The 14586-nt window shown below is 48.4% G+C and overlaps 1 pseudogene; it reads right to left on the bottom strand.

The window, feature by feature from the left end:
- Window positions 1–10813: 10813 nt before the first annotated feature.
- On the bottom strand, window positions 10814–11941 carry LOC101756842 (annotated as a pseudogene).
- Window positions 11942–14586: the final 2645 nt, after the last annotated feature.

The raw sequence follows: 14586 nt of genomic DNA, 5'->3' as shown, positions 1-14586 counted from the left end.
AAACCTCTTTGGGCATCACAACTGAATCTTTCGCTGATGGAAACACCATCTATTACGGTTAGTTTCTTCCGTCCCTTGCAATCGTTGATAGTTATGTATGGAAAGCGTTGCAGAGTGTGCTTTAGGTACATAGTTAAGATTTTATATCCATGAAAGCATATGGAAAAAAAATCCTTACTTTATAGTAGTATATGTTATAAGCACTTAAGACTTCCTATTCCAAATCTGTCAAGCATAACTTAAGAATGCTATCTTCATGTTAGGCGCCGCAGAATGATGCAAGCAAAGTAATCGCCATCCCTGCTCATGCAGTACTGTGCAAAGGAATTAGAGGAATAGGTGGATCTGGTCCCGTGATAAGAAACATATCACCATGCTTAGAGAAATAGCAGTATGTTGTTTCCTTTGACGTCCCAGTAGTTGCAGAAGAAAGCAGGTTGCAGAAAGTGGTTGGCATTGGAAATTCTCTGTCCGACAACTCTGAAGCCGAATACAGCGCTGTTTACAATGCTCTCATCAATCTATACCGAGAGCATAACTACATTATAGAAGATTATAGCTGTATCCGTACCGAAATGTGCAAGTTCAGGCTTCAAGGTTTCACACCTAAATTGGGCGAATGCAGAGAAGCATGCGAGGAAGTTAAAAACCATTTTCTAGATGCACTGGAACAGCTACGAGCAGTCTATCATGTTTGCTGATGCAGCAGTCAAGCCAAAGGGGGAAGAAACAAATCCGGATATTTCAGCCACACTCACGAGTTGTTCTGAAGAACTGAAGAAAATACATGTTGCTGCCAAAGAACAGATGAACAAATTTGATATGCTTATGTCTTCGGAACATGGTGTGCAAGCCTCACCTCTTACTCCAACACGTAACAGTGGAGTTGCATTTGATCGATACTTCGGTAATCAATTTTATCCATGTTACAGCATCGTATTCTCGAACTGTTCCTAACTTTGCAATGTTGCAATCAATTTACAGTATACAATTTCCATCGCAGGTACATGCAGTCAAGAGTAAACATGCTTTGGGTGCAATATTAGACGAAGTTCTAAAAGTATTAGGGTGTCAGAAGCCTATCGTGACAGTAAATGCTGATTGCCGACTATGGGTTCAAAGGGACTATAATCATCAAGAGATCAATTCAGATGATGTAATGGTAACAGGCGTTGGATTAGGAGCGACACGCAGGGATTGCGTTTACGAAACAACTTATGATGCCTTGGTTATGCTAGCAACAAAATTTCATATCGTGATCAAGGACACATATCATGACTCTTATCGCACAATGCACGGCTACGTCAAAGGGAAGCAAAAGCGTCGCTCCAGCAAGGCGACCGGGGGGGGCTCCCTCGCGCCGCGTCCAGGCCCCGCCCCCGTCCTCCTCTCCTCGCCGTCGCCTGAGCAGGCCATTGGAAGCCCGGCGGCCGGCGAGGAAGGCGACGGCGGGGCACCTTCGGCCGGAGCCGACCTCTAGCGCCAGGGTGGGATGACGCTGCAGACCTCGAGCTCCGGGCCAGATCTTGTGCCGGCGAGGTCGGATCCGGCGGCCCCCAAGCCGGATCGCACGACGGGTGGATGCGTCGGTGGCCGCTCGTGGGCGTGGCCGGCGGTGGCGGACGCTCGCCGGCCCGGCGACCACTGGTGGCCCAGCGCGGGGCGAGCGGCGGCCGGGGCGTGAGGTGAGGAGGCCGTGCGATGAGGCCGGCGCGGCGGAAGCGAGGTCGCGTGAGGCGGCGGAAGCGCGGCAGACCGGCAAAGAGGACACGCGGCGCATGCGGGATGGGGGCGGCGCAGGCCGTGCGGGCCAGGCAGCCGGCGGCTACGGCGGTGGCAGTGCTGTGAAGCCTGCGGGGACGGCGGCACCAGCGGCGCAACGACCGCAGGGAGGGCAGGTGGTCTCCGGGGCTGGCGGAAGCCGGAGCAGCGTGTCCATGGAGATCGCGGTTGCGGTGGAGAAGCTGAGGAGGAAGGCGCAGAAGGCCGAGAACGTGATGCACCTTGTGTGCTGGCCCGGCGGGCACACCGGCCTGGCGGCGGAGGAGGCGTCGCGCCCCGGCAGGGGCCGCGGCGCCCGTGGAGGACAGTGGACAGTGGCGCGGAGATGGCACCAGCGCGGAGGACAGCGGCGTCGAGGTGATGCCGGTGCGGAGGAGGCGCTGCGCGCGGGGCGGCGCAGAAGTGGCACCAGCGCGGTTGCAATTTCCGAGCGCGGACTCGGCGGTGTGTTGCGGTGGCGGCGAGCCTTTTCCATGGCCTTTATTAGCGTATGCCTTTTCCATAGCCTTCCGTTGCAACACCTGCCTACGAACGACAACTAGAAGAGCTAGTGCTAAACCCCTGCCATATACGAGCCATATACGAGGGTTGAGTGGTTATACGAAAATGCCATATACGAGGGTTGAGTGGTTATACGAAAAATTAGGGGTTGAGTGGTTATACGAAAAATTGGGTAATATAACATGTCAACTCAGGTTTTAATGATATCTTCGTACTCAACCGCCACATGGGTTTTAATGATATCTTTGTACTCAACCGCCACATGGTTAGGTTAGTCCCAGTGCAAGATTTCATTGCATTGTTTTCAAGGATGCCATATCATCCTATGAGATGTATTCTCATGAATGAAACAGGGAGTCCCGGTGCACAGTTTCATTTCACGATTTCATAGGATGCCTATAACATTTAATTGTGAGGCATGTGATTGGATATGGTTAGATGAAATGAAACTCTAGCCCCCAATGCAAGTTTCAATAGGTTTCATAGTTTTGGAAATAGTGTATCACAGTTTCATCCTGATGAAACTCCTTCCCCCTCTCACTTCATAACTACCATGCCATGTCATCACATATGCTAATGTGTCACCGTATTTAATGTGCATGAAACCTCTATGAAACTCCCATTGGGATTAGCCTTATACGAAAAATTAGGTAAGGCAAGATAACATGTCAACTTGGTTTTTAATGATATCTTCGTACTCAACCACAAAGCCTTGAGTTAATACTTCCAAGCATTTCACACAGCCTCGAGTTAATACTTCCCGGCATTTCATATAAGGAACTCTGATTTGCCCCATCTCTAGAGTAATTACTAATACTTAGTTGTTTATTTTATATTTCTCATAATGCCAATCCAACTCACGTTAATATACAGCGCGTTCGGTGGGCTTCAGCTGCGGCTGTGGGCTTCTTCCGGCTTGGCTTTTCAGCCCAGCCGTTCGGTGGGCTTCACGGTGAAGCCGTATTCCAACATCTTCCACCGACGCCGCCTCCCGTCCCTATCCACCTCCCACAGACGCTGCAGCTCTCTCTCGCTCCCTTTCCGCCGCCGCCGCTCCCTCCGCTCCCAAGCTCCGTCGCTTGCGCTTGCTCTCCGCCGCCGGCCGGCCCTCGGCTCGCCCTCTCCGTCGCGCTCGCCCGCGCGACGCCGCCGTCCCTCCCGCTTGTCCTCGCCCCCTCCATCGGGCGCGGTCCGTCCGGATCCGCCGCCGCCGCAACTTCCGCTCCGCCACTCCCTCGCTCGCGCGCGCTCTCCGCCGCCGGCGAGGCGTCGAGTGGCCCCCTCCCTCGCTCTCGGCCGGTCGGGCGACGACGCCGTTCGTCCCGCTGGTCGCCCCCTCCGTCGCTCGGTCCGGATCCACCGTCGCCCGTCCCTCCGGATCTGCCGCCATAGCTTCGACCCGGCGCACCCGCTCCCGCCGCCGGTGGGCCGTCGCGTGCAAGGAACGTCTCCCACGCCGTCGCCCCTTCCATCCCCTTCGCTCACAGGTATGACTGCTCCCCCATCGGTATGCCGGTAGTGACTGAATGGTTTCACCTCAATTTGTGGAAGTGATTCCTGTTGTGGTTTGTGACTTGGTCCGGTACTAGATTCTTGTGGATACAAAGACCTACATTAGATCTTGTGACTGCTGTATGATAATGAACTTTGTTATTACTATTAGCTATCTTCTGGTGTGTTTTTTTCCGTTGGTTTTAAGTTATGGTCTTGGTAGGGATTCTGGTTATACTTGCAGTCACTGTTATGTTTTTAGCTCTTAGATGTGCACTCACAGCTTTGAATTTCATTCCCTGCTCTCTCATGCGCAATTGCAGCTTATCTGCTACTAAGTAGCGATTATAGGTTCTATGCATTGCTTACCAGTGCATAGAAATTATCTGCTTTGCTTACTTTTATAGCATTTCAATATGCCTGATGTGCTATGTTCTATGCCAGATGTTCTGTCATTCATATCATCTGGATATTCAGTTTTGCTAGTGCACATCTGTGCTTAGAATAGCATGCTATGTGAAGGTTGTTTTCTTTAAGTATCACCTTCTATTTTAGGCAGATTGCTCATGTAGTGTCTTCTGATTGAGGAAAAAGCAGGGTCTGCTACTTTGGCAGTTTGTGGTGAAATGGATGCTCTGTATCCATGTACCGCCTAGTAGTTGTTCTGCTTAAAATTTGTCGTAATTGAAATCTTGTAGAACATTGATTTCCTTTTGATTTTTATTTGAAATGTTTACTGCTTCATGTTTGAATTGCTGGCTCCTACGATGGCATGGCATCTTTGAGACCTGATCATTCTTATGATGTCAACCATAAGCATATCTTCTGAGGACCCTTTTCATGTTACAGTTTGCGTTTTTTAACTCCCTGTTGACTTGGTCCAAACAGCTATATGCAGTTTAGCTTTGAATGTTTTTAGTCGGTTTAGTTTATATGAATTACTTATCTGTTGCCTCGTAACCATCCTCATCGCCTAATATGTGTAATTTTGTTTCAATCTTATATAGGTGAACGTTCCAAAGACCAAGAAGACTTAGTGCAAAAACAAGGAGTGGAGGAAGCACACTCTCCACAAGGTGACTCAGTACAAAAAGGGTAAGGGCAGCCTATCTGCCCAGGGAAAGTGTCCATTTTGTAGATGAACGTGCTTATGCTCTTACTATGTTAGATTATGTTGACCGTATGATTTTTGTTTTCTCACCTTTCAGGCGACAGATACAAGGCTACTAGGAGGCCAACCGCGAGGAAGATTCAACGGTGCCCACACTGGCATCGTCATCGACTGGGTCCTGCTCCCCCCCCCCCCCGTGTGCCCGTACAATTTCCGCCACAAACGCGCCAAGCCACCTGCTAAGGCAAGTAACATATGCATTAATTTTACATTACTTAGTTGTACGCAGCTCCTGGTTGTCCGTAGCTCGGTGCCATATAATTGCAGCTGCTGTGTACTCAGATGAATAACCGTGCCAGCTGGGATGAGGGCACGACAAAAACTTTGCTGGACTTGTGCATTGCTCAGAAGAACCAGCTCAACTGGAGCGACAAATGCCTCACTAAGTTGGGATGGAGGAATGTGTACTCAGGCTTCAGGGCACAAACTGGGTTGCAATTGGGCAGCAAGCAGCTGCAGAACAAGCTCAACAACTTGAGGAGGGCATTCCTCGGCTGGCTGGCCTTGCAAAACAAATCTAGTTTAGGGCGCGACACACAAACTGGCGGTGTGTCTGCTGATGCCACCTATTGGGAGCAGGACCAACAGGTACGTCCTATGCCAAGCCCCTATGGTTACTCGGCATCTTATTTGTACTGTTATGTTTGTGACCTTGATCATTTACTGTCGCTTAAATATTGCAGGACTCCCAGACGAGGTCCCAGTCGAGTTCTGTGAAGCCTCCACCTTTCCTCGACGAGTTATTTGAGTTGTTTGGCCATGAACCCCAAGACAGGGGCACCTTGATGACGGCCGGAGGTATTCGTGAGGCGACACCTAGCATGGGGACTGAGGGCAATGCAGCGGACTTGGAGCAGGACCCCCCTGCTAGTAGTGCTCGTGCCATGTCGAAACGGCCGGTCCGGGAATACTCTATGGATAGTCCCACAAAAAAAAGAAGTGACAACTTGGAGCAGTACATCAGGGAGCTATCTGAGAGTGTGGCCAAGAGGAGCCTGCTACGTGCAGACCGTACGCATGACCAAATGGTTTGTTGTATGCAGATCCTAAAAGAAGATGGTATACAGGAGGGGTCTCCGCTTCACAACCAGGCTATGTATTTATGTACTAAGAGCGTGGAGTATCGGTCGACGTTCATGGAGATGGCAACGAAAGAGGGCCGAATGAGCTGGATACAATTCTACTGGGACATGACCAACAAGAAGTGATTGTGCCATGACTGTTAATTGTAGTGATGTGTATATGAGAGTTTGGAAAATAATGTTAGCACTTGTGTTGGAACAGTATTGTTAGCTTCTGTAACATGTCCTGATCGTTGAACCTTTCTATGTTACTGATCGTTGAACCTTTGTTTTTAGTGGTAGATCAATTCCTATAAGTTTTTGATGTCTGTTCTTTGTGTGACGTTCCTATCATTACTATCTGTTATTGATGTCTGTTCTTTGTGTGACGTTCCTATCATTACTATCTGTTAAGTTTTACATATAAGTTTTGTAGTACTATCTGTTAAGTTTTACCTATAAGTTTTGTAGGTAAGTTCCTTTCAAGTTAAATTCCTTTCAAGTTGGATCAAAACTCTTTGTACCTTCTCTCATTATACAGAACTTTGTTTACCTTGTCTTATTTGTTGTGTTTAACTTTTGGACAGGTACTTCAAGTATGAGTAGTGCAGAGGAACAAAACAGTGACACCGGCAGCGACAACAGCTCCGTGTTCGATCTGAAGTGTTTAGGAGGAGCTGCAGCCGCATATGCGGAGCTTCGCAACATTCATTGTCCTGGACGGAACCCGCCAGTTGATCTGCCACGCCTGACGGGACGGCAATGGGTTGAGCTGAACCTCCGGGACAGGCGGCGGTGCTTCGATAATTTTCGTATGTATCCCGACACGTTCCTTCAGTTGCATGACATGTTGGTTAGCAATCATGGGTTGAAAACGTCGCAAGGGGTAGAATCTGTTGAGGCTTTAGCTATGTTCGTGTGGGCGTGTGCGACATAGCAGGCTTGCCGTCAAATTAGAGAAAGATTTGACCGGAGTTTGGACACAGTTAGTAGGAAGATGGCGCATGTGGCAAATGTAATGTTTTCATTTGCCCAGGTAGTCATCGCTCCGAAGGATCCCGTGTACTCTAAGGTGAATCATAAGCTGACCCAATATGCATCGTTCTTTGATTGGTGCATAGGTGCTCTAGACGGTACGCACATTCCAGTACTGGTCGGGCGTGAGTCCCGTGTGGATTGTCTAAACAGAAAAGGGTGGACGAGCTTCAATGTGTTAGCCATATGCGATATGGACATGCGCTTCACGTATGTAGGAGCGGGGATGGCAGGATCGTGTCACGACATGGTGGTTTTGCGTGACTGTATGGCGGCAAGGACCTACCCACATCCACCTGCAGGTATGGGACTTCACTAAGTCTGCACATGAAGCTGCACTTGCAAAATGTGGTGCACTAATGTTGAATTTTTTTGATTATCTGTAGGCCGATATTATTTGGTCGACTCGGGCTACGCAGTTCGAGAAGGGTATCTGGGGCCGTATAGAAATATCAGGTATCACCTGGAGGAGTTTAGCAGAAGGGCGGCGGACACATTGGAGGAGAAATTCAACTTTCACCATTCCAATCTTCGCAATGTGGTGGAACGCGCATTTGGCGTGCTGAAATCCAGGTGGCACATTCTGCGGGAAGTTCCACTATATTCTCGAGAACGGCAAACGAAGCTTGTTATTGCTTGCTTTGCACTCCATAATTATTTGCTGGACCTTGCCAATGAAAGTACTGCAGGTTCGTCCAGGGCGCGAGATCCGGACTATGGGGTGTCTGAATGGGTGGCAGCTAATGCTACTCCTGATATGGCCAGTGTACGAGATTGGATTGCGGCGGGAATCTCTTTGATGTAAATGCTGGGTGTATGTTGTGTACGTTCATGTTGTAATTTGTATGTAACAAATTGTAGTAGGTTGTGTGTACGTTCGTACCCTCCAGTGTGTTGGTTATGTTTGCCGGACAAAATTTAAATGTTGTAGTTCCTTTTACCGTTAGAAATTTAATTTTCAAATGTAGCAGCGCATCCGTAGGGAAAACAGACCGAAAATTGCTAAGGATAAGCTGTCACCGCTCCCTCGCTCCCATCGGTAGGGAAACAATTTATTTTATGTAATCTTAACAACCTTATATTTTTTAATTCTCAACAATTCCCGAATGATTTGTAGTCCCACGCCTGACAATAGTTTCATTCTATAAAAAAAAATAGGCAAATGAGACTTGCTAAATTGTTTAGTGGATAAATTGTTTTGGTAACAGGACTAACTAAAGTTTGGAGTTTCAGTCGTCCAAACGGCCGTTAGCCACTGTTACAAGCCGCAAGCAGCAGCTAGAAGCTGCGCTGCAGCTGCTGGCAGCAGAAGCCAGCAGCGGCAGCGGCTTCTAGCTCTGCCGAACGGCCTGATACTCTTCAAAGGCTGTTCTCCCTCTTGGGAGAAGTACCACACCTCTTTTAAGATCTTGTTAAGCTGGTGAAGATAACATTGGATTAGAACTTGGGAGATAGAGGTGTCTTGCGGTATACCTAACACATTTTCTATTTTGTAAAACAGTTGAATTTGCAAAACAAGTATTGATATTGAGTGTGCGTATCATGTCTAACGATAAATCCTTAAGTTATCAAGGTATAATTAAGATATATCAATTAAGAAGTGGCTATCCGTTTTAGCTATATCAATAGTAAAATAATTTGGTCATATATAACTGGATGTAATTTGTAAAATGACTTCTACGGGTTGTGTTTGAAATCTGGGATGAATATGATCATAGGGAATAGGTTGGGCTTGCCTTCTTCGAAGCCTTCAGGAAATCTGGGATGAATATGATCAAAGGAATAGGTTGGGCTTGCCTTCTTCGAAGCCTTCAGGTAACTGCTGCTTAAAACTCTCACGCTCCAGGCTCCAGCTCACTGAACTCAACTCCTAGCTCTTCTTCTTCGTCAGCTACGAACTCTCCGTCAGCTAACACTGGCTCTTCTTCTTCGTCAGCTACGAACTCTCCGTCAGCTAACACGCGTAAAACAGAGCAACACAAGCACAAATAAATATAAATTCAAATGAACTCTGAAAATTAGGAAATTAGTATGGATGGATAGGTTTTGAATTTAGAAGGAAGAATCAAGTCGATCGGAGCTTGGATGGATGAGATATGGCGTTTGCTTAGCTGATGGTTTTATTTCGAAAATAAAATGACATAATTAGGAGGATGCTTACGGGCCTTTATTAGCACGTAATAGGCTTGAGGTGGCGTGGTTTTATGGGCTGTAGTGTGGTTTATGTGGGGGCTCAGCTGGTGTAAAAGGATAACACAGGAGAGAGGGGTACGGGAACAGGACGTCGTCCCCTTTCCCAGCGCAGCCATGGCCGCGGCTCGAGCTCACTGGAGCCTTGCCGGAACGGCGCTACCGGCCACCGTTTTCGAATATGAGGGTACGGGTAGAGAGAGGAGTGGATGGGGATTCCGTTCAGGGAGTTCCCAGCATGGGAGAGGAGGTGGAAGGAGGTCGGCCATGGATGGCCATTGTCGCGTCTCTGGAGATCACGATTGGCTCGGTACAGGTAGGGATAAAGGGAAGCGTGGCTTGGAGAATGCATAGTATGGTATGGAGGTGCTTACCGTGGAAGCTATTTAACTAAGGTGGCTTGGTGGAGAAGATCGACGGGTGTCTGTTCTTCGGAGGGAAGAACAGAAAAAACTAGAAATTGGAGAGAGGGAGCTCGGGAATGACGCGGCGGTGGCGGCGTGCGTGACGAGGCAGCAGTGGCGTGGTTGAGGTGGGGGCGCGGCAAGGGGTGGCAGGGCGTGGTCACCTCGCAGGGTCGGGCTGTCGCTCAAGCAGAACGGGACGAGCACGGCATGGGGGGGGGGGGGGGGGGGGGGCCTGGCGTGCGGAGCTTTTGCAAGTTGTGCCAGTGTGAGCTGTTGTTATGTGTTTTCGTGCGTGCTCTAGCTTGTGCAGGTTGAAGGATATAGGAATGGGACGACAAGCTTGCTCAAAGGAGCATACGTGAAGTAAAGGATCAACAGGTTGTCATCTTAGGGAGAGTAGGAAGGTTAATTAGAGAGGAAGTTAAATGTTTGAATTGATTTGGAAAGACGAAAGGATTAAAGGGGGATCTTGGGATGGATTATGGATGGAAAACGAATGGAGCTCGAGAATAGCTTTGCAATATTTAAAATTAGATTTTAAAATAGATTTTGAAGTTTTTAAGTTTGAGTGATTTTTAGACTCGGATTTTTGGGCTGTTACAGCGTCGGAGCAGAAACACGCGCGGGAGCACGGCGCGGCGGCTGGCGTGCACGGGAGTGGAGCAGCGGGAGCGCGGCGCTTCGGTTGGCGAGACGAGCACCCGTGAATGAAGGAGGAGCCTCGTTGGAGCTCGATTTGTCCGTGCCCAGCTCGATTGGCCATGCTCGAGCTCGATTGAGCCTCGTCGAAGCTCGATTGGATTGTGCTCAAACTCAATTAAGCCTCGCCGAAGCTTCTCAAGTCCTCCACCTGAAGGCCTTGCCACAGCCTCCGCCACCGCATGAGTGAGAGCGAGCTCTGGTGGAGAAGCGGGAAGAAGGCAATGATGGAGGTAGGGGATGGGGTGCCGAGGAGCCCGTCAACAGCGGCGGGGCACGTCTAGGTGGAAGCGAGGACGGGGTAGAGGAGAGAAGAGGGAGAGATATGGGTGGTAACTTCACGTGAAATACAAGGTCATCTTATCACATTGTGCAGCTAACTAAACATGAGCATAGCAAACCAGACTATTTTTAGCCACCCAACCAAACACGAGTACTTTGCATTGATTTAGCTTAGGTTAAAGTTAGCCTGCAGCCTACCAATCACTACCTAAGCTTCTTGGGAAATCACGGTAGACTTGAGCTGTCACTATACTTATCTTCTTGTCTATCTCTGTTATCCAATAGCGACGACGACCAGAACCCCCAAGTGCAGCTGATGGCAGTTGTATCCGTGAAAATGTTTCTTTGTTTAGATCGAAGGCAATAACTGCATGCTTCCAGCTAGCTCCTGTGTCTTCTGTTAGCCAATACATTGTTTGTTCCATCAACAATGATTACTCCAGAATTTTTCACACAGCTCAAGTTTAGAACTTCTGGAACTTGTACATCTTTTCATTTCTCACTACCAAGCGTGTAAACTTGAATGACACTGAAGGTGCCTCGAGTATTTCTGACGGTCACCAAGGAAGTGTGCCACCTTTTATTCTTTTGTGGTTGGGTGAAATCCAAAGCTATAGAAAGAGAAGTGGTCACCCCCTCGAACTCTTTACAGGTTTGTCAAGATGCAGGCATTCACCGGTTGCAAGGTTGGCGATCTTGATTTTTGATGTCTTTGTGTATAAGCAGAGAAGGCCATTGCATGAACCACAAAGAAAATCATCAGGCCCAATCAAGGACAATATATAGCATCACTAGGGTAGGGCTTGCCTGAAACCAAGCCCTTGTTTACTTCCCTCCAAACTCCCAACTTTGACACTATGCAAAAAAAGATTCCCCATCACATCAAACTTGCGGTACATGCATGGAGTACTAAATGTAGACGAAATCAAAAACTAATTGCACAGTTTTGTTGTACTTTGTGAGACAAATCTTTTGAGCCTAATTAGTCAATATTTGGACAATAATTCACAAATACAAACGAAACGCTACAGTGTCGCATTTATGGCAAAATGCCAATTTTGCAACTCCCAATTTGGAAAGTAAACAAGGCCCAACTGTTGAGGAAAGAATAGGATGGCACAGCTAGGAGCTTGCTCAAGGTGTGCTGCGATGAAGTGGGGGTATCGGATGAGTTTGTACCACTGCTTGCAGACTTCAATGCATCTCAGCAAACTGCTCACTGGAAGCCTAAAAAATATCTCTTCGATGAGGTCCCTAGGGAGGCAGTTTATAGTGCATTCCACTGGCTGTCGCCCCTTTGATTTAGTTTTTGCAGAAACCATAGTGAGCACAGTATGCAAACCAAGGCATACAGGCGACCAAACCCTTCTGAAATCACAGATATTTACCAAATGATAATGCTCAATTAACATGCAAACACTGTATGGAATTTAATAACTTGTGAGCACATAAGATTAAATAAATTTAATTTCACCTATTTTAAAAGTTTATAATCTACCAAACAATTAATGAACAAAGGAGAAGATCACTAGCCTCTCTGCAGCAACTATTCTTTCTGAAATGGACCACAACCAAAATTTAGAGTACAATTTTTTAGTTCTTGACTACAAAATTTCCAATTCAATTTTAACTAAAGGTAAAGATTCAGTATGCAATACAATAGCGTGTGCCTTATCATTTGTATCCTGTCCTACATACGATCTCTTTCATGTTTGGAAAATAAACTTGATGTATGGTCGTTCTTGATAAACTAGGTAAAAGATATGCTTAGTAGCTAACGCGCTACCATGGCGCCCTCATAATCCATCAAATCGAACACTAATGACGGGCGTGCCGTCCCTCTCACGCGTTAAGCCCTTCACTAACAACAATGGAAGGGCTTTCAGGGTAATCACATAAGGTAGTGTAATTGCAATCATGGTGTAAGGGTTTTTGAGTGGCAGAGCAAATCCTTGGCTACATCTTGCAAGTTCACGGCCTAGAAGCCATTTTATCTTAAAATTCTCTTTTCCTTCTTAATTGAAATTGAAAGGCAGAGCTCCTGCCATTTACGTTAAAAAATAACAATAATTAGAAATCCTAGTCGAAACTACGATTGCAGGGTGAGAAAACAACGAGGGCTTCGCGAGGGAGGCACGAGGTGCTAAGCAGAGAGGAAATCAAGGGGAGCTCACTGGCGCGATCAGACAAACGCTGCCATGGCCTCCATGGGAGAGCTCTCCTCCCCTGCCGCGGCTGGCATCTTTTTCACCCTTTTCGAGAGTTTTTTTTGCGAGGTGGAAAAGGAGGCCCCAATGATACGGCCGTAGCAAATTTGCGTATTTATACCATCCATTTCACCTTCACATTCGAAAAGAAGATTTTGTATTTTCAAAAAAAAGATTTTGTTCTTTCTTTAAAAATAATTGCATTATATTTCTTGAAAAATATTGTACCATACAAACGGAAAGTAGCTCAGCTGTTAAGTTTTTTTTATAGTGGAATATACTAAGAGACATGAGTACCTAGGAGTCCCCACCAACCATACTACTACCTAACTAGTACGGGACAAAGTGTGGAGCTATTTGGAGCGCAAGACAAGATGTCGGGTGAATAGATTTCAGCCAGATATCATGGGATATGTAACATCCCATTTTTTTAGAGCATTTAAAAATACAAAATTTTTAAAAATTTTCTTTAAACTAAACCCACCTTCTCTTCTCCCGAATATTCAAAACTCCAATCTTGCATAAACATGAGCATATGTGTTGCATTTGGTTGCTCTCCTTAGAAAATCTATCCCAAGTCTAACTCTCGAAATCCTAGAGATAGAACTTCCAAAACCCTTCGTTCTCAAATTCTGGAATTAATATTCAAACCCAATTTGAATATTAACTCTATTAAAAAACCCTATAAGGCTCCACTCAATACTAGTCCTTTCTACCTTACCCAAACCCAAAATTCTTCCAAATGCCTTCCCCTCGTACCCTATCCCAACCCAAATCTCAAACCCTAGTCAAATTTGAAATGGCTACTAAACCCCAATCAAACAAATAAGAAAAATCCCTAAAACCCCTAGCAGGCCGACAACTTCCCTTCCGAGCCATCTTCTCTTTCGGCCCAGACTGCTCTAGCTGCTTCCCCATGTGACGCCAGCCCAACATCCCGCTGGCCCAGCTCCCTTTTAGGCCCGGCCTGCCTCTCCCACGCCTGCCCAGCCCAGCTCCTCCCTCCTGCGGCCCAACACCACACGACCCAGCTTGGCCCGGCCTGCCCCGCCCGATGCAGCGCCGACGCCACACCGGCGGCGAGGATCTCCCTCCGCGCCGGTATAGCCCCCCTTCGCCGCCTTGGCTCCCAAGCCTACCCCCCCGGTTGCTGCTCTACCTCCAGCACCGCCACTCCAGCCACCGTGCCGCCGCGCTAAGCGCCAGTGCCTTCCCCACTGGCCAAACTTTTCGCCCAAGCTTCCTCTCCCCTCCTCGTCCCCACCTGACACCGCGCCAGGGTCAGCTCACCCCCTGCCACCTTATCTCACCATCGGCCACCATTAATGTCGCCGCTGGCCGCCGGGACATCACCCTCTCCTCCTTTACTTCGCCGCTAAGCCATCCCTGGCGACGTGGCGGCCCCGTACCCATCCTCCGCGGCTATAAATAGCCCCCGTCCCCTCTCCGAAGCCCGGCACAACCCAAAGGCGGGCAGTGCCATCGTCCCCCGGTGGCCGCGCCATCTCCTCCCCCTCTCCCCTCCCCACAACCCCACCAACGAGCTCACCTCGTTCCCCTCTCTCCCCCAGTGCGAACCAGAGGGCCAGGGGCGATTGGGAACGCCGTTCCGGCGAGTTCCCGGCGCTCCGTCGGCGGCGCCTATGGCGTCCCGGCGGCGGCGCCCGGCCCCGGCAGGGAAACATCCCACGCCGTCTCGCCCCATCCACAACCGTCACCCTCTACCCCTCTCCCTCTCACTACCACGCGGGCCCCAGCCC

The sequence above is a fragment of the Setaria italica genome, chromosome II, assembly GCF_000263155.2.
Source record: "Setaria italica strain Yugu1 chromosome II, Setaria_italica_v2.0, whole genome shotgun sequence".
NCBI lineage: Eukaryota > Viridiplantae > Streptophyta > Magnoliopsida > Poales > Poaceae > Setaria > Setaria italica.
Note: the sequence above shows the minus strand (reverse complement) of the source record. Positions and strands in the feature narration are given on the sequence as shown.